Below are 23,724 nucleotides of genomic sequence, written 5' to 3' on the forward strand. Positions count from 1 at the left end.
ACTGGAAAAAAATGCAATCAAGTTCATGTATGAACTTTTGTTCTTTGGATTAATTGTTAGAACTAAATTAGCCCTTTGCTTAAGTTGAAACATGTGAGGAGCTGAACATATCTTTTGGTAGGATGCTCAAATGAATATGATGCTATCCTCTCTAAATTAGTTCATGTATGACTTCTCTAAAGATGATATGATGCTATCCTTTGCACTATGATTATTGTGAAGATGATATGATGTTATCCTGTGCTCTATGATTTCTGTGAAATTTTACTTCATTTCATATAGAAATGCTTCCTGTGGAGTTTTTGATATGATGCTATATTCTGCTCTATGGTTTCTGTAAAATTGTTGTGCAAATTCTATTTATAACAATTTTAACAGTATGAGAAATAAAAATGTGGAGTTTTTGATATGATGCTATTCTGCTTTATGATTTCTATGAAATTGTTATGGAGAAACCTTGCTATGCAAATTCTATTTAGAATAATTTTAATAGTATGAGAAATAAAATTAAAGAATGGTGGTTCTGGGACTCGAACCAAGAATCTGTAGGTGGTACTGTTTTGTCTGTAGCCAGTGGGCTACTGTGCAAGTTCTGTTCAACTTTGAAAGCTCTCTTCTGTTAAAACAACATATTTTGTTGTTTGTCTGACAGTTATAAGGAAAGGCCACTTGTGTACAGCCAACCCGGGGGCTTATTCGTCAAAAACGTGAAATCTGAGGGGGTTTCTGAGAAAACTCATGCCAAACGCACTAGCCCACGGCCTCTGGTCACTGCCAATGGGACCCGCGCCATGCTGTCTTGCTTAGTCAGCGCTTGATTCATACGAAACTGAGAAAAGCACCGTATGCGAACGATTGAGCCAAATTTTTCCGCCACTTTGACGTATCTCACAACTTGTAGCACCAAAGTGAACATTTAGGACAAGTTGTGACACCAACAGTGTAATTGACTCAAAAATTTACCACCGCTCAGCGATTTAGGTTCTACGAAACAGGCTTGGAAGAGATGTTGATCATTCCGTCAGTACAAATGAGAGATTTTTTGCTGCATTGTATGTTGTTAGGTTATAACCCAAATAGCAAAAAATTCATGATACAAGAACATAGTGGCAGTAAAGGCCTTATTTCACTTAGACCGGACGATGTGTTTTCAATATTTGGGTTTAAGAATGAAGGTGAGGATGTTTTTGGCATTCTTGCGACGGAAGGAAAAGAGTTAATAAAGAAAATTCCTATTCAGTACGTTCACAAAAAAAATGGTCACATAATGATAGATTACTTGATTCAAAAAATTGTGAGGAATAAATCCGCCGACGATGAATTTCTTCGGATGGCTGTTCTTGTTTTGCTGGGGACCATTATTGCACCCATGTTGGCTGTCTCCATACCAAAGGAGTACTACGCGTTGGTGCATGACGTGAAGCGGATAAGCACGTTGAATTTTAACGTGTTCACTTTGCGAACTTGTTTGACGGAGATTGGTAAACTCAAGCAGGACGGCCGTGTGAGGCAATGGTCATGTGGCAACCTAGCCCTACTACAGGTATGCTATTAATTAATGCTATTTCATATTTCTTTAATTTATGTGTTCGTAACTTATTTTGTCTTTTGTTTTGTAGTACTTATAATGGGAGAAGGTGCAGCCAACCACCGGCCCGAAAAATGACCCATTGTCGTTGCAAGTTCCCCTAATGAAAAAATGGACTGAATGTAAAGCGGAGAAACGAGACAAGTACGACCTGGAAAATGGTCGTGGCCATGGATTGGTAATATTATAATGCTTATTTACTTATACATTGATTATGCATTGAGAATGTTATGTACTCATGTTGTCATTGCATACTCACTTTGTAGATTGATGACTGCATTACGAAGGAGTATAGAATGAAAAAACTTGTAGATGAACAAGCTGAAAGCAGTAAGAAACATAGTAGCCGAAAGTCATCCGTTAAGGGAAAGAAAAAAGTGGACAACGTGTCCGAGGTCCCTGCTAATCTAATGCCTTTTATGGATCGGGTTATGAATGATATGAAGAAAATTCGTAAGGAATTGTTTCGTATGCCGGAGTTATGCGCACAGGTAAAAATGTAACAACTCTGGTATGCACTTTATTAAACTTGATAAATTAATAAAAAGATATAACATGTGACTGAGCTTACTTTTGCAGAGAGTGTTAGAGAAAATGAATAAAACAGGTGTACGGTACAAACCGGGCACAATGACAGCGGAGGAAAAAAAATCTGTATGGACAGAATAGTGAGTCCAGGTATGAAAACAAGTATCCTCAAAAAGAATTTCAGTATGATGACAAACACACACCTAATGGCCGAAATGGCAGTGGGCATTATGATTTGGATTCTGAAGAAGGGGATTCGTTCAAATTCAACACTGGTCACTTGAGTAGCTTTAAAGATGAGAAGGAGGATCATATAGATGTCCCGGAGCAGTCAGAAAAAAAGAAGCATCATCTCTAAAAACCGATGAAATAGAAGCTACAAGATGGCAAGTCCCTCAAAATGAGCAAGAAGTGTCAGAGGCCTTGTCAGATGGTAATAGCGAGGTAGAAGAGAAGAATGTGGTGATTCCAGCGAAGCGAAAGCGGTGTGCGTCAAAGTACACGAAATCTCCTTATGTTAAAAAGACTCCGAGAAAATGTGCGAAACGTTCCACGAAAACGAATAAGTTAAACATGCTATGAATATATTTTTGGAAATTATGTAGTATAAATTTGTACTTTAACTTTATTGACTTGTGTTGTAGAACTGTTTAATGAAACAACCCCTCAATTTGATCATTCTGTGGATGATATGGTGTGTGCCGCTGTGCAGTACGTGAAAGCGTACGAGCACTCATCAAAACATAAGAACCATGAAATATTCAACAACGGTAAAGATGAAGGACTTTCTGCGGACCGAGTTTGCCAGATACTTAACCATGCATGGATATCCGGTGATGTATGTATTTTTATTGTCATGCTTATGTCATGCATTAATTATATTGCATCCATCTTAAATTTACTCATTTATTTCAGGTAATTGACGCTTATGCGACGTACATATCGGATTCAAGTATCGTCAAAGACAGGTATATTGTACCCACATATAGATCTCACTGGTTATTGAACACTCGGTCAAAGTCAGTAAGACCAGGGAAGTCGGTAGACGATCCAGAAGGTTTAACACATGCAAATGAACCTCTCAACAGATGCATGACAGAATATTTTGCAAAACCGAAGGTACCGTTTGTATTGCAGAATTGCATTTTGATTACTATCTTATGTGAAAGCCGAGCTTACTAACAATATTTAAGTTATGCAATAGGCTTATTTTGCTTTAAATAAGGATAAAAACCATTGGATTACATGTGTTTTGCACACTAGAAAGAAAGAGTACCAAATTCTTGATTCTTTGAGGGGGAAGTAAATATCTCTGAAGCTACCAGGAAATTCATTGAAAATTTTGTAAGTTTCATATTCATGTGTGTACAATTAACCATATAATTTATTTACCGTATGTAGTCAACATGTTCATATTTTTTTGTCAGAGAGAGCAACTTGCAGGAGATATTCAAAATGCAAATGACAGTGCTATTATGTCGTTCCCGGATGTGTCCGCATGGCCTATAGTCCCCTACAACATGCCTCAACAAGAAGGTGGGTGAGTTACATGTAGCATGTGCTTTCGAAATACATTAATTGGTCAAGTGCTATGTTACTTAACGTGCTTTAAAAACTGCACTTATGTTTTTTAACACAGGAACTCATGTGGACTGTTTGTCATTCGCTGTTTTCAATACTGGGACGGAGAAAAATTTATTACTCCTATTTATCAGGTGGGTACATTTTAAGTATGAAAAATTAATACATTATATCATATATAAGTGATGAAAATAATATTATTTTTATTACTTTTCAGGAATCTATTGGTAGTTCGAGAGAAAGAATGATAGCTGGAATTAATATGTCCCCCGAAAATAAGCTTACAGAAGTGAAGAACAAAGTAATTCGACTTGCGAAGAGGAAACAAAAATAAAAATATCATACGACAATTCTACATAATTGTCGAAATATTATTTGTTCATGACTGAGAATTGTGTGTGGATGCTTTATTTTTTTATGTGAGTTTCAAATATTTTTAGCATGTCAAGTTTATATTACCTGGCAAATTTATTAAAATTACATTTTATCATTTCTTATTTTACTATTTAATTTATAATTTATGTTCAATGAGTTCTCCCAAAAATACGATTTGGGGTTTTAAAATACTCTGATGATATATGATGACGATATCTCAGAGGCGAGCGCCGCCCGCGCCGCACGTTTGCCGCTACATGGCGCACGTGGGCCGCGTCATCTGCCAGCGGGCACGCGCCGCGCGTTGCCCCAGGGTTGGCCGTTGCTGGCACCGAGGCTGATTCTACATCGTCCCGCGTGCGCCCCTCTGCGCCCGAGGGCGGCGTCAGCCTCGGGATCGCCCCGGCGGCGCCTACTGGCGGCTGTGCAGTGCCTCGGGATCGCCGTTAACGTTATTTTTTTAAAATTAAAGCAACCGGCGGCTGCGCAGCGCCTCTGATCGCTCAACATGCATGATTTATACACAAAATCATATATTTGTAGAAAAAATATATATAATACATATCATGTTAAATTTGTATACCGCATATCATATTATAACGTAAAATTTGTATGTCGCATATCATATTAAGAACAACGAGTATAGTGCCAACAAATATGACATAAGTAAACACCGATTACAAGTCTCCCGTATCAATGTAACGAAACAAATATGTAAATACTATTCTTTAATACAACCAAATAAATCGTCAACTATAATTAGAAGTTGTTCCTTTTATTCAAACATTTCTTTGCTGTGATCATCATGCCATGTTCCTGCATAGAAAGGTTGTAATATACGTCAAAATTTTGTAAAGTATTAACTAAACAAGAAAAGAACGTTAATGAAATGGTGTGCACATACTTTGGATTCTGAGGACAATTGTTTTTGAAATGACCTTTTCCTCTGCATAAACCACATAGTCGTACAGGTTTCTCATCAAAACCTTTGGGTCTACTGTTTGTAGTCACGCCAGGTTCCTTACCACGGCCTTTGTTATTCTGTCCTTTCGGTGCTCCTTTCGTATTGATTTTTTCTAGATCACCAACAAAAACATGATTTTGATTCGGCACAAAAGCATCATCATGTGCAACTGTATGTTGTCTCACATAATCTTCCTCCTTAACATCCTTATTTGCTATCACATCCTCCAGAGCAGCCTTCAGTTTATCAAATAGAAATGGTTTATGACATGCCGCATGATTTGCCTCCGCAGACAAAATAGTCAACTCACTGTACTTAGTTCTCTCCTCAGTACCTGGCCATCCCCATGCGAAGAGATCGCTAGTGCATTTCACGGGCAGTCCACCTCTAGCATTCTTGCTGAATCTTCGCATCACTAAGCACCTAGGTAAGTCCTGCACGTTCAACCTGGCTAAAACATAAAGAACATGCTTACATGGAAGACCTTTACATTTCATACTATCACAACTGCACTTCACAGTTTCTTCTGAATTACTAGGTGTATAGTCCACTTTGAATCTAAGTTGCCTGTTATTTTTCCATGCCACTATGAATCTCCTACTGACGGCTCCACTCAGTCTATCTATGATCTCAAGATCCGTTGCCTTCTTCATTTCTTTCTGCAAGAGGTAAAAGTTCACCGCAGTGAAGTCACGGGCAGCGGCTTTTTCAATGCATTTGAAGTCGTCGAGTACTGCTACAGGGAGTGTCTGTGTGGACAGGCAGTCGTCGTGTGACTCGTTCCCATGGAGCCGAACAATGCAGTTCTCATAATGCACAACCATATCAACAATTTTCATGCCAGAGTCAAGATGCATATGAAGGCAAGAGTTCAGACTCTCGCTCCTCTGGTTACACCGCATACCAAGGAAGAACCCACCGGTGAGATATGACGCAGCCCAAAGCCTTTTCTTCCGGTACATCCTACACAACCATGTTTCAGTTTTCTCCGACTCCCATTTAGCTCTAAAAGCTGCCCATCTCGCCTCAAACTCATCATGTGTAGTGGCATAATAAATAAGAGACCTGAACTCCTTAAGGGACTTGTGGTGGAGGTGTTTCTGCATGTTTTTCTCAATATGCCACGAACAAAGTCGATGCCACACGTCAGTAAGGACCTTCCTGACGGCCCTTATCATGGTTGCGTCTCCGTCAGTAATTACAGACCTCGGCTTCTTCTGACAATGAGCTCTTAAGAAGGTATGCAACACCCAAACGTATGTATCCTCCGTCTCATATGACACAACTGCACAACCGAACACAGTGGTGCAACGATGATTGTTTAGACCAACAAAAGGTATGAATGGCATTCCGTACCTATTCATCTTGTAAGTGCTGTCGAAAACGATTACATCACCAAAGTCAAGGTAATCCCGACGTGACTGAGAATCACACCAGAACATGTTCTTCAGCTTTCCTTCTGCGTCAACAGTGTGCTCAAAGAAAAAGTCTGGATCCCTTGTCTTTCTCGTCATCATGATACCAATTGCAGTGTCCGCATCACCCTTTGCTAGCAACTCCATTTTCTCCCTATAACACATGTTATAAAGCTTCCTCCTCCCGAAACCAGCCAGTGCATATGATCCATACCTACTAACGAAGTTGTAATAAATCCAATGTTTTTTGAGCCCAGCACCTGCCATTGCTAAGATCTCGAGCTTCTGGTATTCCTTTATCTGATTATGAGATCGAAGATATATAACTTCATCTGGTCTAGCAAGAGTGTGACTATGATCATCGCTGAAACTGCTGACATACCAAATGGAACGCTCTCTGTCAACCTTCACGGTTAGATGGGCCTCGCAATAGCACCGAGTCTCCGCTCTCAGCTTGCGCTTCTTCCCTTCCATGGTACAAAACTTGGCCTGTCGTTTCCCAGACCTTGAACAGAGAAACCTCCTCAACTGCCTACGTGCGTCGATACCCTTACTATATTTCAAGTTGCCCCTCCTAATGCTGAAGCCTCGCTTTTTCGCATAGTCGTTATAGAAATCATATGCCTCCTCGTCTGTCCTGAACGTCATGGACATCACCGTCCAATGCCTGTCCAGTGATTCTTGCTGGTATTCATCGTACCCAGTATCAAAATTGCACTCATCACCATCGGCATCATCATCGTTTTCGCACGGGTCACCATCCTCTTCCTGAAAAAAAATACAAACAACGGTATATGTCAGTAAGTAGTTGTATAAGGACTATCATATGTATTCACTTTCTACTACTTACTTTGCTCGGGCTGTCATTATAAGATGCATCGATATCGTTTTCGTCATTGGCATCATCGAAAAAATTCCACTGATAGTACCCTTCCACTTCCATCTGCACAAATTGTAAATATGATATGTAAGACTTGATGCGTACTTAATTTCACTTTAAAATAACCTACATAATTCTAAACCTACATGGCTTCCGCTTTCAGCATATGAATCATCTACATCCATATCCTCATTGTCATCATCCCCTCCTATCTGTTCATAGTCGAACATGTTATTGTCATCGCGGATGCTTGTATTTAATATGGTTGAGCACATGCATACCACTTACATTGCCACTGTAAGACTCATCCAAACTCATATAATTTTCGCCGTCATGTTCGTCTTCATCCAATGACAAAGATCCGTCCTCGCTACCGCCATCATCACCGTCATATCCTATTTCAGCCTCAATCTATACACGTTCATATATAATCAAATATCCATTCAAACATCACGTAACATCTTCTCAATTAAAATCCGTTCTTAAATTACTATGCCAGCGCCTCGCGTACCTCGTTGCCTTCGTCAGACATGAGGCGGTTGTCGCCGGATACGAGCTCCCGGCGGCGGAGGCGTCTGCCCGACCGAGGCAGTTGTCGGCGTAGCGCACAACGCGTACGTTTTTTTTCGTCGGCCAGGTACTGCCAAAGATGGCGGCGGCGGCAGCGCGAGAGGAGGCGGGTGAGGCGTCTTGAAGATAGGGTTCGCCGATCGTTTTTTTAATCACTCGGGCGTACGCAGCGTACGCGGGCGGGCGTGCATGCGGGACGTGGGCGCCTACGGGCGCCCGTGCATGCGGACGGGGGCGCGTACGGGTGGCCGTACGCGACAGCGCTGTACGGCGACGCGGGCGTGCCTACGGCGGGCGGGTACTATTATACGGCGTGTGAAAATAACCGCCCCTACCCTTTATACGTTTTAGGGGGGGTTGTACCGAAGACCACCTCTACTAACTAACATACCACCACTATGGCCAGCCTAACAGCCGTCATGGAGAGGGTAAGCAGGGGCGAAGGCTAGAGATTGCATGGTGACTTCTTGGGCTGCGGCACTGCTGAAATCTGAGATGGGCTCTAGGCCCATATTGCAATTTCTGAAAAATCTCTAAGGGCCCATGTGGGTTATATGGCACTAGGTGTGGTGGGAAGTTTAGTCCCACCCCGGAAGTGGAAGGAGAGTTGGAGTGGTTTATAAGGGTTTCTCTTCTACATGTTATTGGAGCTTGAGAAGAGAAGAGGCCCTCGCGCACTCCTCGTCCGCCGCCCGCCTCGCCACGCCACGCCTCGTCATGACGCGCCGCGGGTAGCGGGATTGAGCCGAGCCGAGCTCACACCTACGCGCTTATTTTTGCCAGTCACTAACGGAGAGTTTTCTGACAGCTGGGCCACGATCTGAGAAATTCGGATCGTGGGCTGTCACGGACTCGGACGTTGGTCGAGCCCACGTCTCTCCACGCGGCAGCGCCTATAAGTATGCGGTGTCTCCTAACCCTAGCCGCCACGAACAGATCACATCTGCTCACGCGCACACCCACCGTCGTTCCTTCGCTGCTGCTGCCGCCGGTGACTCCATCCCGTCCGCCGCGTACACGGTCGACGGGAGAGCAGGTCTCCGAAACCACGCCCTTCTGGTTCCTGTATGGGGTGAGGGGCGAATAGGTTTTTGGGCAGCGATTACGCGACTGCTCGCTTCCGATCGTCTACTTCCTCTACGTCCGCGTCGCCTTCATCATCACCATGTCCACCGACGCCGACCGTGCCGCCGCCGAGAAAGCTGAAGCCGACAAGAAGGCCGCCGAGGACGCCGCTGCTGCCACCAAAGCCGCGGCCTCTGCGTGGCCTACTGGAGGGTATAACTCGTTTATCCCGCTCCTGATTATTTTTATATTAGCAGTACTAGCAGTATGTGTAGATTTGTCTACTGTTTGTTTAGTACGTGCATGTTTAGATCAGAGTCAGTACGTCATCAACTTAGTCAATGCCATGCTAGTGATTTACTCATGGATTAATTTAATCGAGAAATTGCCTATTTACTCCACAATCCAAAAACCTATTATGTGTAGGAATTTCTCGGCAAGTGGCTTTGCTGCTGCACTGAAATCGGATAAGTTTACCGGTACATACTTCAAGCGTTGGCAGACTAAGACCACGTTATGGCTCACGGCTATGAACGTGTTCTGGGTCACCGGTGTCTCCACGGAAACGATTGCTCCTGAACAGGAGAAGGCGTTCAAGGAGGCTACCGTTGTGTTTATCGGAGCGGTTCTTAGCGTGATCGGAGATAAACTGGTCGACGCATATTTACATGTGCGTGTCGCCAAGGACTTGTGGGAGGCGCTCGAATCTAAATTCGGGGCCGCCGATGCAGGGAGCGAGATGTATATTATAGAGCAGTTCCACGATTACAAGATGGTTGAAAACCGTACTGTATTGGAGCAGGCTCATGAGATAATATGCATTGTTAAGGAACTTGAGCTTCTCAAGTGCGAGTTACCGGGCAAGTTTGTCGCGGGCTGCATAATCGCTAAGCTCCCTAATTCCTGGAGGAACTTTGCCACCACTCTGAAACATCAGAGGCGTGAATTCTCTGTGGAGGATGTCATTGGCCATCTGAGTGTTGAGCAGAATTCGAGGGCAAAAGACTCGCACGGAAAAGGGGCCGAAGGTACTTCTGTTGCCAACATGGTGAACCAGAAGAACTTCAACTCCCACAAGCCCAAGGGAAAGAATGGTGTCCAACACAATACCGACTTTAAGAAGAAGGGTAAGAAGACCTTCAAGAAGAACAAGAAGGACGAGGGCTGCTTTACTTGTGGTTCGGTTGAACATTGGGCCAACAAGTGCCCAAACAAGTACAAGAAGTCAGGACAGGACTCCAAGTCTGTCAACATGATTGTGGGCAACAATGAGAATGGTGCATCTGGGTACGGTAATTTATTTACTGTTTTTTCAGTGTTTCAACCCAACGATTGGTGGGTGGACACAGGTGCAGGTGTTCATGTGTGTGCTGACATTTCATTGTTCACTTCTTACCAGGTCACAGGTCACGGGTCCGTATTGATGGGGAATGGCGCGAGTGCTTCTGTTCATGGTGTTGGCACGGTCGATCTGAAGTTTACTTCGGGAAGGATCGTGCAGCATGTCCCCGCCATCAAGAAGAACCTCGTTAGTGGCTCCCTTCTATGTAGAGAAGGGTTTAAGTTGGTTTTCGAGTCTAATAAATTAGTTGTTACAAAATATGGACTCTTTGTTGGAAAAGGTTATGAGAGCGGAGGGATGTTCCGTCTTTCCCTCGCAGATTTTTGTAATAAAGTCGTGAACCATATTCATTCGAATGTTAATGAATCTGAAGTTTGGCATTCACGTCTTTGTCACATTAGTTTTGGTGTTATGACGCGGCTAGCCAAGTTGGATTTAATCCCGAGTTTCACTTTATCCAAAGGTTCTAAGTGCCTTTCATGTGTGCAAGCTAAGCAACCTCGCAAGCCTCATAAGGCCGCGGAGGAGAGACACCTGGCATCATTAGAACTCATACATTCTGATCTTTGCGAGATGAATGGTGTGTTGACTAAAGGTGGAAAGAGATACTTCATGACATTGATAGATGATTCCACTAGATATTGCTATGTGTATCTGTTAAATACTAAAGATGAGGCTCTACACTACTTTAAAATCTATAAGGCAGAAGTTGAAAATCAACTTGAAAAGAAAATTAAACGAGTCCGGTCAGATCATGGTGGAGAGTACTTCTCGAGTGAGTTTGATTCCATCTGTGCGGAACACGACATTATTCATGAGAGGACGCCTCCCTATTCACCCCAGTCAAACGGGGTTGCCGAGCGGAAAAACCGTACTCTAACTGATTTGGTTAACACCATGTTAGATACATCGGGTTTATCCAAGGCATGGTGGGGGGAGGCTATATTGACGGCATGTCATGTCCTGAATAAAGTTCCGACAAAGGATAGTGAGATCACTCCCTATGAGAAATGGGCAAAGAGAAGGACGACACTCTCGTACTTGCGCACTTGGGGCTGTTTGGCGAAAGTCAACGTGCCGATCCCCAAAAAGCGTAAGCTTGGACATAAGACCGTGGACTGCATTAATTTGGGCTACGCTAAGAACAGCATTGGCTATAGATTTCTAGTAGTGAAATCTGAGGTACCTGACCAGAAGATCGGTACAATTATGGAGTCTAAGGATGCTACATTCTTTGAGGATATTTTTCCTATGAGAGATATGCAAAGCACTTCTAGACAGGAATCTGAGGAGACTCCTGAACCTGCCATCCCTATGGAATATTATGAACAAACACATGATGAAAATCCTGAGGAGGATGACGAGGAAACCCTTGGTAGGGGCAAGAGACAAAGGACTGCAAAGACCTTTGGTGATGATTTCTTCGTGTACCTCGTGGATGATACTCCCACTTCTATTTCAGAAGCGTATGCCTCTCCAGAAGCTGACTACTGGAAGGATGCGGTCCGTAGCGAGATGGATTCCATCATGGCTAACGGGACATGGGAGATCACTGACCGTCCCTATGGTTGCAAACCACTGGGATGTAAGTGGGTGTTCAAAAAGAAGCTTAGGCCCGATGGTACGATTGAAAAGTACAAGGCTAGGCTTGTGGCCAAGGGCTATGACCAGCAAGAAGAGGAAGATTTCTTTGATACTTATTCACCTGTGGCTAGACTGACCACCTTTCGAGTATTACTCTCGTTGGCGGCCTCACATGGTCTTCTCGTCCATCAGATGGATGTTAAGACGGCTTTTCTAAATGGAGAGCTAAAGGAGGAAATCTACATGCAACAGCCTGATGGCTTTGTGATAGATGGTCAGGAAAGAAAGGTGTGTAGGTTGATAAAATCTTTATATGGCCTGAAACAAGCACCTAAGAAATGGCATGATAAGTTTAATACAACTCTGACATCTGTTGGTTTTGTTGTTAATGAGGCTGACAAATGTGTATACTATCGCCATGGTGGGGGCGAAGGAGTTATACTGTGCTTGTATGTTGATGACATACTGATATTCGGAACAAACCTCAAAGTCATTGAGGAGGTCAAATCGTTTCTATCTCAGAACTTTGAGATGAAAGACCTTGGTGTGGCTGATGTTATCTTGAACATCAAGCTACTGAGAGATAATGAGGGTGGGATCACACTCCTGCAATCCCATTACGTTGAGAAGGTGTTGAGTCGTTTTGGATATTCGGACTGCACACCATCTCAAACACCATATGATCCTAGCGTATTAATTCGAAAGTCCAAAGGCATGGCTAAAGATCAATTGAGATACTCCCAAATCATTGGTTCACTGATGTACCTAGCGAGCGCAACGAGGCCTGACATCGCGTTTGCTGTGAGCAAACTGAGCCGGTTTATTTCCAAACCGGGTGATGTACATTGGCATGCTGTTGAGAGAGTTATGCGCTATCTGAAAGGTACTATGAACTGTGGACTTCACTATACCGGATACCCGTCGGTACTTGAAGGGTATAGTGATGCCAATTGGATCTCTGATGCTGATGAGATGAAGGCCACAACTGGGTATATGTTTACTCTTGGAGGTGGCCTTGTTTCCTGGAAGTCTTGCAAGCAAACGATCTTAACGAGATCGACAATGGAAGCAGAATTAACGGCATTAGACACATCTGGTGTTGAAGCGAGATGGCTTCGAGATCTTTTGATGGACTTGCCATTGGTTGATAAACCGGTTCCGGCTATCCTTATGAACTGTGACAATCAGACTGTCATCACCAAGGTGAAGAGTTCAAAGGACAACATGAAGTCCACCAAACACATAAGAATGAGATTAAAAGCTGTCAGAAAATTAAGAAACTCCGGAGTGATAGCGTTGGACTATGTCCATACGGCTAAGAATCTGGCAGATCCCTTTACAAAAGGGCTATCACGTGTTGTGATAGATAATGCATCGAGGGAGATGGGTATGAGACCCACATGAGTTGCCATGGTGGTAACCCAACCTATGTGATCGGAGATCCCGTGAACTAGGACCTGGGAAAACAAGCCAGTGGTGAACTGAGGAGAGTAACTATACTAACCCACTCCGTTGGAGATGCAATACTCTCGATACTGTATGGTAGGATGACTACGGTCTCAATGTGTTCCAAAGCTTATAAAAGCAAGATGCTATCCTACAGACCGATCTTTGGAGGAACACACCTATATGAGCCCGACTGCTGGTCACAGTCTATGAGGTTGGGGTGATCTCTAGTAAGCTCATGAATAGGCCAGGAGTGTGACTTATATGCTCCACCCGAGGGGTCAGCCTTCGGCAGCCTAGTACTAGTAAGACATGTAGTGAAACTTCTTTACGCCAAACTGACAATTCAAGGCATAGTCCATTGTTCAGTTGTGAAGGAGTGTAGCCACTTATTCTAGGTGAAGTTCAACCTTAACAGGTCTTTACTGAAACACTGGTATATCGAAACAGCAATTGGAACAGAGGACACAATGGGCCCTCGAGATCTGGTGGGGGATTGCTGAAATCTGAGATGGGCTCTAGGCCCATATTGCAATTTCTGAAAAATCTCTAAGGGCCCATGTGGGTTATATGGCACTAGGTGTGGTGGGAAGTTTAGTCCCACCCCGGAAGTGGAAGGAGAGTTGGAGTGGTTTATAAGGGTTTCTCTTCTACATGCTATTGGAGCTTGAGAAGAGAAGAGGCCCTCGCACACTCCTCCTCCGCCGCCCGCCTCGCCAAGCCACGCCTCGTCATGACGCGCCGCGGGTTGCGGGATTGAGCCGAGCCGAGCTCACACCTACGCGCTTATTTTTGCCAGTCACTAACGGAGAGTTTTCTGACAGCTGGGCCACAATCTGAGACGTCGGATCGTGGGCTGTCACGGACTCGGACGTGGGTCGAGCCCACGTCTCTCCACGCGGCTGCGCCTATAAGTATGCGGTGTCTCCTAACCCTAGCCGCCTGCCGCCGGTGACTCCATCCCGTCCGCCGCGTACACGGTCGACGGGAGAGCAGGTCTCGGAAACCACGCCCTTCTGGTTCTTGTACGGGGTGAGGGGCGAATAGGTTTTTGGGCAGCGATTACGCGACTGCTCGCTTCCGATCGTCTACTTCCTCTACGTCCGCGTCGCCTTCATCATCACCATGTCCACCGACGCCGACCGTGCCGCCGCCGAGAAAGCTGAAGCCGACAAGAAGGCCGCCGAGGATGCCGCTGCTGCCACCAAAGCCGCGACCTCTGCGTGGCCTACTGGAGGGTATAACTCGTTTATCCCGCTCCTGATTATTTTCATATTAGCAGTACTAGCAGTATGTGTAGATTTGTCTACTGTTTGCTTAGTACGTGCATGTTTAGATCAGAGTCAGTACGCCATCAACTTAGTCAATGCCATGCTAGTGATTTACTCATGGATTAATTTAATCGAGAAATTGCCTATTTACTCAACAATCCAAAAACCTATTATGTGTAGGAATTTCTCGGCAAGTGGCTTTGTCGCTGCACTGAAACCGGATATGTTTACCGGTACATACTTCAAGCGTTGGCAGACTAAGACCACGTTATGGCTCACGGCTATGAACGTGTTCTGGGTCACCGGTGTCTCCACGGGAACGATTGCTCCTGAACAGGAGAAGGTGTTCAAGGAGGCTACCGTTGTGTTTCTCGGAGCGGTTCTTAGCGTGATCGGAGATAAACTGGTCGACGCATATTTACATGTGTGTGTCACCAAGGACTTGTGGGAGGCGCTCGAATCTAAATTTGGGGCCGCTGATGCAGGGAGCGAGATGTATATTATAGAGCAGTTCCACGATTACAGGATGGTTGAAAACCGTCCTGTATTGGAGCAGGCTCATGAGATAATATGCATTGTTAAGGAACTTGAGCTTCTCAAGTGCGAGTTACCGGGCAAGTTTGTCGCGGGCTGCATAATCGCTATGCTCCCTAATTCCTGGAGGAACTTTGCCACCACTCTGAAACATCAGAGGCGTGAATTCTCTGTGGAGGATGTCATTGGCCATCTGAGTGTTGAGCAGAATTCGAGGGCAAAAGACTCGCACGGAAAAGGGGCCGAAGGTACTTCTGTTGCCAACATGGTGAACCAGAAGAACTTCAACTCCCACAAGCCCAAGGGAAAGAATGGTGTCCAACACAATACCGACTTTAAGAAGAAGGGTAAGAAGACCTTCAAGAAGAACAAGAAGGACGAGGGCTGCTTTACTTGTGGTTCGGTTGAACATTGGGCCAACAAGTGCCCAAACAAGTACAAGAAGTCAGGACAGGACTCCAAGTCTGTCAACATGATTGTGGGCAACAATGAGAATGGTGCATCTGGGTACGGTAATTTATTTACTGTTTTTCAGTGTTTCAACCCAACGATTGGTGGGTGGACACAGGTGCAGGTGTTCATGTGTGTGCTGACATTTCATTGTTCACTTCTTACCAGGTCACAGGTCACGGGTCCGTATTGATGGGGAATGGCGCGAGTGCTTCTGTTCATGGTGTTGGCACGGTCGATCTGAAGTTTACTTCGGGAAGGATCGTGCAGCATGTCCCCGCCATCAAGAAGAACCTCGTTAGTGGCTCCCTTCTATGTAGAGAAGGGTTTAAGTTGGTTTTCGAGTCTAATAAATTAGTTGTTACAAAATATGGACTCTTTGTTGGAAAAGGTTATGAGAGCGGAGGGATGTTACGTCTTTCCCTCGCAGATTTTTGTAATAAAGTCGTGAACCATATTCATTCGAATGTTAATGAATCTGAAGTTTGGCATTCACGTCTTTGTCACATTAGTTTTGGTGTTATGACGCGGCTAGCCAAGTTGGATTTAATCCCGAGTTTCACTTTATCCAAAGGTTCTAAGTGCCTTTCATGTGTGCAAGCTAAGCAACCTCGCAAGCCTCATAAGGCCGCGGAGGAGAGACACCTGGCATCATTAGAACTCATACATTCTGATCTTTGCGAGATGAATGGTGTGTTGACTAAAGGTGGAAAGAGATACTTCATGACATTGATAGATGATTCCACTAGATATTGCTATGTGTATCTGTTAAATACTAAAGATGAGGCTCTACACTACTTTAAAATCTATAAGGCAGAAGTTGAAAATCAACTTGAAAAGAAAATTAAACGAGTCCGGTCAGATCATGGTGGAGAGTACTTCTCGAGTGAGTTTGATTCCATCTGTGCGGAACACGGCATTATTCATGAGAGGACGCCTCCCTATTCACCCCAATCAAACGGGGTTGCCGAGCGAAAAAACCATACTCTAACTTATTTGGTTAACACCATGTTAGATACATCGGGTTTATCCAAGGCATGGTGGGGGGAGGCTATATTGACGGCATGTCATGTCCTGAATAAAGTTCCGACAAAGGATAGTGAGATCACTCCCTATGAGAAATGGGCAAAGAGAAGGACGACACTCTCGTACTTGCGCACTTGGGGCTGTTTGGCGAAAGTCAACGTGCCAATCCCCAAAAAGCGTAAGCTTGGACATAAGACCGTGGACTGCATTAATTTGGGCTACGCTAAGAACAGCATTGGCTATAGATTTCTAGTAGTGAAATCTGAGGTACCTGACCAGAAGATCGGTACAATTATGGAGTCTAAGGATGCTACATTCTTTGAGGATATTTTTCCTATGAGAGGTATGCAAAGCACTTCTAGACAGGAATCTGAGGAGACTCCTGAACCTGCCATCCCTATGGAATATTATGAACAAACACATGATGAAAATCCTGAGGAGGATGACGAGGAAACCCTTGGTAGGGGCAAGAGACAAAGGACTGCAAAGACCTTTGGTGATGATTTCTTCGTGTACCTCATGGATGATACTCCCACTTCTATTTCAGAAGCGTATGCCTCTCCAGAAGCTGACTACTGGAAGGATGCGGTCCGTAGCGAGATGGATTCCATCATGGCTAACGGGACATGGGAGATCACTGACCGTCCCTATGGTTGCAAACCACTGGGATGTAAGTGGGTGTTCAAAAAGAAGCTTAGGCCCGATGGTACGATTGAAAAGTACAAGGCTAGGCTTGTGGCCAAGGGCTATGACCAGCAAGAAGAGGAAGATTTCTTTGATACTTATTCACCTGTGGCTAGACTGACCACCATTCGAGTATTACTCTCGTTGGCGGCCTCACATGGTCTTCTCGTCCATCAGATGGATGTTAAGACGGCTTTTCTAAATGGAGAGCTAAAGGAGGAAATCTACATGCAACAGCCTGATGGCTTTGTGATAGATGGTCAGGAAAGAAAGGTGTGTAGGTTGATAAAATCTTTATATGGCCTGGAATAAGCACCTAAGCAATGGCATGATAAGTTTAATACAACTCTGACATCTGTTGGTTTCGTTGTTAATGAGGCTGACAAATGTGTATACTATCGCCATGGTGGGGGCGAAGGAGTTATACTGTGCTTGTATGTTGATGACATACTGATATTCGGAACAAACCTCAAAGTCATTGAGGAGGTCAAATCGTTTGTATCTCAGAACTTTGAGATGAAAGACCTTGGTGTGGCTGATGTTATCTTGAACATCAAGCTACTGAGAGATAATGAGGGTGGGATCACACTCCTGCAATCCCATTACGTTGAGAAGGTGTTGAGTCGTTTTGGATATTCGGACTGCACACCATCTCAAACACCATATGATCCTAGCGTATTAATTCGAAAGTCCAAAGGCATGGCTAAAGATCAATTGAGATACTCCCAAATCATTGGTTCACTGATGTACCTAGCGAGCGCAACGAGGCCTGACATCGCGTTTGCTGTGAGCAAACTGAGCCGGTTTATTTCCAAACTGGGTGATGTACATTGGCATGCTGTTGAGAGAGTTATGCGCTATCTGAAAGGTACTATGAACTGTGGACTTCACTATACCGGATACCCGTCGGTACTTGAAGGGTATAGTGATGCGAATTGGATCTCTGATGCTGATGAGATGAAGGCCACAACTGGGTATATGTTTACTCTTGGAGGTGGCGCTGTTTCCTGGAAGTCTTGCAAGCAAACGATCTTAACGAGATCGGCAATGGAAGCAGAATTAACGGCATTAGACACATCTGGTGTTGAAGCGAGATGGCTTCGAGATCTTTTGATGGACTTGCCATTGGTTGATAAACCGGTTCCGGCTATCCTTATGAACTGTGACAATCAGACTGTCATCACCAAGGTGAAGAGTTCAAAGGACAACATGAAGTCCACCAAACACATAAGAATGAGATTAAAAGCTGTCAGAAAATTAAGAAACTCCCGAGTGATAGCGTTGGACTATGTCCATACGGCTAAGAATCTGGCAGATCCCTTTACAAAAGGGCTATCACGTGTTGTGATAGATAATGCATCGAGGGAGATGGGTATGAGACCCACATGAGTTGCCATGGTGGTAACCCAACCTATGTGATCGGAGATCCCGTGAACTAGGACCTGGGAAAACAAGCCAGTGGTGAACTGAGGAGAGTAACTATACTAACCACTCCGTTAGAGATGCAATACTCTCGATACTGTATGGTAGGATGACTACGGTCTCAATGTGTTCCAAAGCTTATAAAAGCAAGATGCTATCCTACAGAGCGATCTTTGGAGGAACACACCTATATGAGCCCGACTGCTGGTCACAGTCTATGAGGTTGGGGTGATCTCTAGTAAGCTCATGAATAGGCCAGGAGTGTGACTTATATGCTCCACCCGAGGGGTCAGCCTTCGGCAGCCTAGTACTAGTAAGACATGTAGTGAAACTTCTTTACGCCAAACTGACAATTCAAGGCATAGTCCATTGTTCAGTTGTGAAGGAGTGTAGCCACTTGTTCTAGGTGAAGTTCAACCTTAACAGGTCTTTACTGAAACACTGGTATATCGAAACAGCAATTGGAACAGAGGACACAATGGGCCCTCGAGATCTGGTGGGGGATTGCTGAAATCTGAGATGGGCTCTAGGCCCATTATTGCAATTTTTGAAAAATCTCTAAGGGCCCATGTGGGTTATATGGCACTAGGTGTGGTGGGAAGTTTAGTCCCACCCCGGAAGTGGAAGGAGAGTTGGAGTGATTTATAAGGGTTTCTCTTCTACATGCTATTGGAGCTTGAGAAGAGAAGAGGCCCTCGCGCACTCCTCCTCCGCCACCCGCCTCGCCAAGCCACGCCTTGTCATGACGCGCCGCGGGTTGCGGGATTGAGCCGAGCCGAGCTCACACCTACGCGCTTATTTTTGCCAGTCACTAACGGAGAGTTTTCTGACAGCTGGGCCACGATCTGAGACGTCGGATCGTGGGCTGTCACGGACTCGGACGTGGGTCGAGCCCACGTCTCTCCACGCGGCTGCGCCTATAAGTATGCGGTGTCTCCTAACCCTAGCCGCCTGCCGCCGGTGACTCCATCCCGTCCGCCGCGTACACGGTCGAGGGAGAGCAGGTCTCCGAAACCACGCTCTTCTGGTTCCTGTACGGGGTGAGGGGCGAATAGGTTTTTGGGCAGCGATTACGCGACTGCTCGCTTCCGATCGTCTACTTCCTCTACGTCCGCGTCGCCTTCATCATCACCATGTCCACCGACGCCGACCGTGCCGCCGCTGAGAAAGCTGAAGCCGACAAGAAGGCCGCCGAGGACGCCGCTGCTGCCACCAAAGCCGCGGCCTCTGCGTGGCCTACTGGAGGGTATAACTCATTTATCCCGCTCCTGATTATTTTCATATTAGCAGTACTAGCAGTATGTGTAGATTTGTCTACTGTTTGCTTAGTACGTGCATGTTTAAATTAGAGTCAGTACGTCATCAACTTAGTCAATGCCATGCTAGTGATTTACTCATGGATTAATTTAATCGAGAAATTGCCTATTTACTCAACAGGCACTCCATGGTATCACGCCGCGGGAGACCGTCGCGGAGAGTTAGTGACTCTTTGTTGCGCTGGTTACGACAGCTGGGGCAGTAGTGCAGTACACAGCGGCAGCGGCATAACGACGCACACTGGCTTTCTTTCACGTTCCCGTTCTGGCTCGACACACACTGGCTTGGCGTCTCCCACCCGTGCTGAAGCTGCGGAAAAGTAGTACGCCCCTGCCCGAGAGCTCACGGCATCTGAGACTGAGACTATTCACGATCGTTCCATAATTTTGATATATCTGAGAAGTTGTGCGTCCACTCATAGTTTTGCCCCAGGTCTTTCCTTGCCCCGTCAATTGGGGAATCAAAAAGGAATTCCAATGGGTGGACGTACCAAGACTGCCAAGGACTTCATTGTTGCCCCATATACTAGTACTAGTATCATTCATTCTACAACCACAGCATTCTCTCCCGTATCTCTCACCACAGCCCATGCATGACCATCGATTCAGTTTGCCCCCCTTGAGCTTATTCCTGCGACAAATTGCAAGTCCTTATGAACAGATGCCTTCAAGCTGCTGGTTCTTAGTCTTCAGCTGGGTTTGGTGGATGCCACTGATGCTCGCCGGGGCTGAGGAACAGCAAGGGGAAGGTTGCTCCACCAAGCGGTGTGGCAACCTCACCATCTCACACCCGTTCTGGCTGGGGGACAAGGAGACGGGAAGATCATGTGGGCCCTTGGATTTTGAGATCCGTTGCTCAAACGGAAGCATACCAGTTCTCCGAAGCTCTGGATTCGGTGATGACTTTGCGATCATGGACATCTCCTATGTGGAACTCAGTCTGCGTGTCGTTGATGTATACAAAGAGGAACACTTGACCGTCTCCAACGGCTGCTATTTCCCCACATGGAACACCTCCGCGCAACTGGCACCTCCGTTTAAGGTCAACCCTGCCAACCTGAACCTCATCTTCTACAACTGCACGGAGACGGCAGCTCATCGGAACAGGAGGCTGGTGAAGATGAGATGTGTGGACGCGGCCAATGCATATGTTCGCACAGGAGTGCGCTACGACGCGACCGGGGACTATGTCGGCTATGCTCTAGAGGGTTGCAATGCTCTCGTCGTGCCGGTGCTGGGCTCGTCCAGCTCGACGGACTGGGCCACTACAAGCAGCTCATCAGGGAAGGCTTCCTCATGACATGGGATTTGCTGCCCCTCCCTGCACCTGCACCTCTCCCTACGCCTGCGCCTGCACGTAAGTTCACCCGCCGAATCATCTTTCAAGTTGCAATCAAGTTTGTAGCTAAGCTAGGACGTTCAATACCTGTTATGTAGTAGGTGTGAGTTGTGACGTACCTCGGCTGTGGCAAGCATGGAAACTAGTGCTCTCATTAGGTACGTAGCCGTGTGCATCATTATAAGTTCGTTAACAAGTTGAACTGGGGTGTGGTACAGAACAACAAGTGGCTTCTATTACCAAGATCGATTCTGGTCTGAAGTCTGAATTTCTCAGCGCGCTCTGCCTAATCTGAACTCTCAACTCTTAACTGGTCTGAAGGCAGAAAACTGAAGTTCTCAAGTCTGCACTACGGCCAAAAATGCCAGCATGGGCTTGATTACTGGTCCAGTAACAGGCCAGTAGCAAATGGACATTCCCGAAATTCGCATGCTGATGGCCTAGCTCGGAGCTCACATTTGGGATGCCCGGACTCCCCGGACATTTCTATCTCGTTAGAATGAGCTAGATTGCCCTTCAACAAAAATAAAAATAAGTAATGTCATGGCATATTCTTTACTACTACGAAAACACTTGGATAATTGGTCGTAAAAAATGTTTAGTTGACATCATACACAAATAGCGTTCTCTATTAGGATGAATCAATTGATGCAAAGCCCGGAGATAGTTTGGCCTTCTTTCCATGAAAAAAAAGGTGATCCAAAGGAGAATTTTGTCTTGGAATCTGGACACCAACTGGCAGATTATTTTTGGAAGGAATCCAATCTTTAGATTCCAATATGTCCTATAGAAAAAATCCGGAAGACTAAAATCCTACAAAAACTAATTTACTACATAATTTTAAGAGAAAATTCCTTATTTGGCCCTTTCTTAAATTTTGCTTTTCTATTTGGCCCAAAAAAGTTTGTTTTTTCCTATTTGGCACCAAATATTAAATTTGTTTCCTATGTGACACTTACTACTTTGGCCCCTAATGGGGCATGAAAAGACCATTCTATGTGAGGGCTTGGGCGCTGCACGCCGCGCCCGCCGTCTCGTTCCGATTATCCCGGACAAGATATGGATAGAAACCAGTTTTAAAATAAACGCGCCGGTGCACCAATCCTTCGTCCAAGCTGATCGGCTTCTTGATCGACAAGCTTGGTATGTACGTGTACAGTGGGGCGCTGGCCGCGACACGTTGACGGGCACGCACGTACACATAAGTTGCACGGGCGTTTGGATACGTATATGTATGGCTGGCCCGTATGCGAGTATTCGAGTACACATACATGTACGCCGGTGGTTCGGCATGGGTATTCGGCCGCGTGTAGGCCTGGCCTCGAGCACGTACAAGTGCTAGTACGTGAATACCCTCGCCATGCACGTAGATGCAATTACGTGCACATGCACTAAGGGCATGCTCCGAGGGGCGTGTGTAGCTCCATCACCCAACAGGCACACACATACACGTGAGGGAGTCGTGTACTTTAGGAAACTCATTCATATCTAAGAATAATTTTTCTTGTTATAAGTCTTGTACAAAAGTACGTCAAACAACCATCTATAACACGAGGGGCAGATTGTCTTTTCACATTGCAGTTAACACCTTTAGTTGCCAAAAATAGATGAAAGTGTCACATAGGAAACAAATTTTATATTTTGTGACAAATAGGGAAGAAAATTTGTTTTGGGCCAAATAGGGACGCAAATTTTAAGAAAGGGCCAAATAAGGTTCTCTCTAATTCTAATGCTTAAAATTACACCACAAAGCTACTAGCCGATGAAAACTTGAAATACGAAGCCAGTTTCGAGAGCATAGAGATAAACTATATATTGTGAAAAATGCGATAGTTGTCTTTGTTGAACGATATCTGTTTTATAGAGCATGGAGTGGAATAGTGCACTCGTTCAAGCTTTAGTCCACGGCAGATGTCACATCGCCAAAATAGATAGACTAATCAAAGATTTTGATAACCACCGGAAAATTGACAAGTCGACGACAATGATAATTTGACCAACTCCGCATTTTTTTTCCTTCTCGTCTCTCTCATTGGTTTGGAAAAGGGATCTTCATCTCTAGTTTGCACACTCGTAAGTACCTTGCAAGAAGATGGATCCGTTTCATGTCCTGCAGCTGCCATGCTACTGCTCAGTGCTCACTACCCTCCTCTCTAGCACCACCGGTGATGCTTCGTCGTCGTTGTCGCCGAGGCCCTGCGAGCCAGCGTCATGCGGTGGCCTCCTGGTGGTCATGTCATCCATGGCGGCTCGAACGTGGTGGAGCTGGCGCGACGCCGTGTGCTCTCATCTAGATAAAACCATGCATCCACCGTATTTGGTTGTATAGGCAGCCTCGTGGTGG

At 45.3% G+C, this 23,724-nt stretch overlaps 2 pseudogenes; one reads left to right on the forward strand and one right to left on the reverse strand.

The window, feature by feature from the left end:
• Positions 1-4,831: 4,831 nt before the first annotated feature.
• LOC147978074 (protein FAR1-RELATED SEQUENCE 5-like) lies at positions 4,832-6,831 on the reverse strand (annotated as a pseudogene).
• Positions 6,832-20,623: 13,792 nt separating this feature from the next.
• Positions 20,624-21,628, forward strand: LOC147978075 (uncharacterized; annotated as a pseudogene).
• Positions 21,629-23,724: the final 2,096 nt, after the last annotated feature.

The sequence above is a fragment of the Triticum urartu genome, chromosome 3A (genome assembly GCF_056163025.1).
Source record: "Triticum urartu cultivar PI428250 chromosome 3A, HENAU_Tu73, whole genome shotgun sequence".
NCBI classification, from domain to species: Eukaryota; Viridiplantae; Streptophyta; class Magnoliopsida; order Poales; family Poaceae; genus Triticum; species Triticum urartu.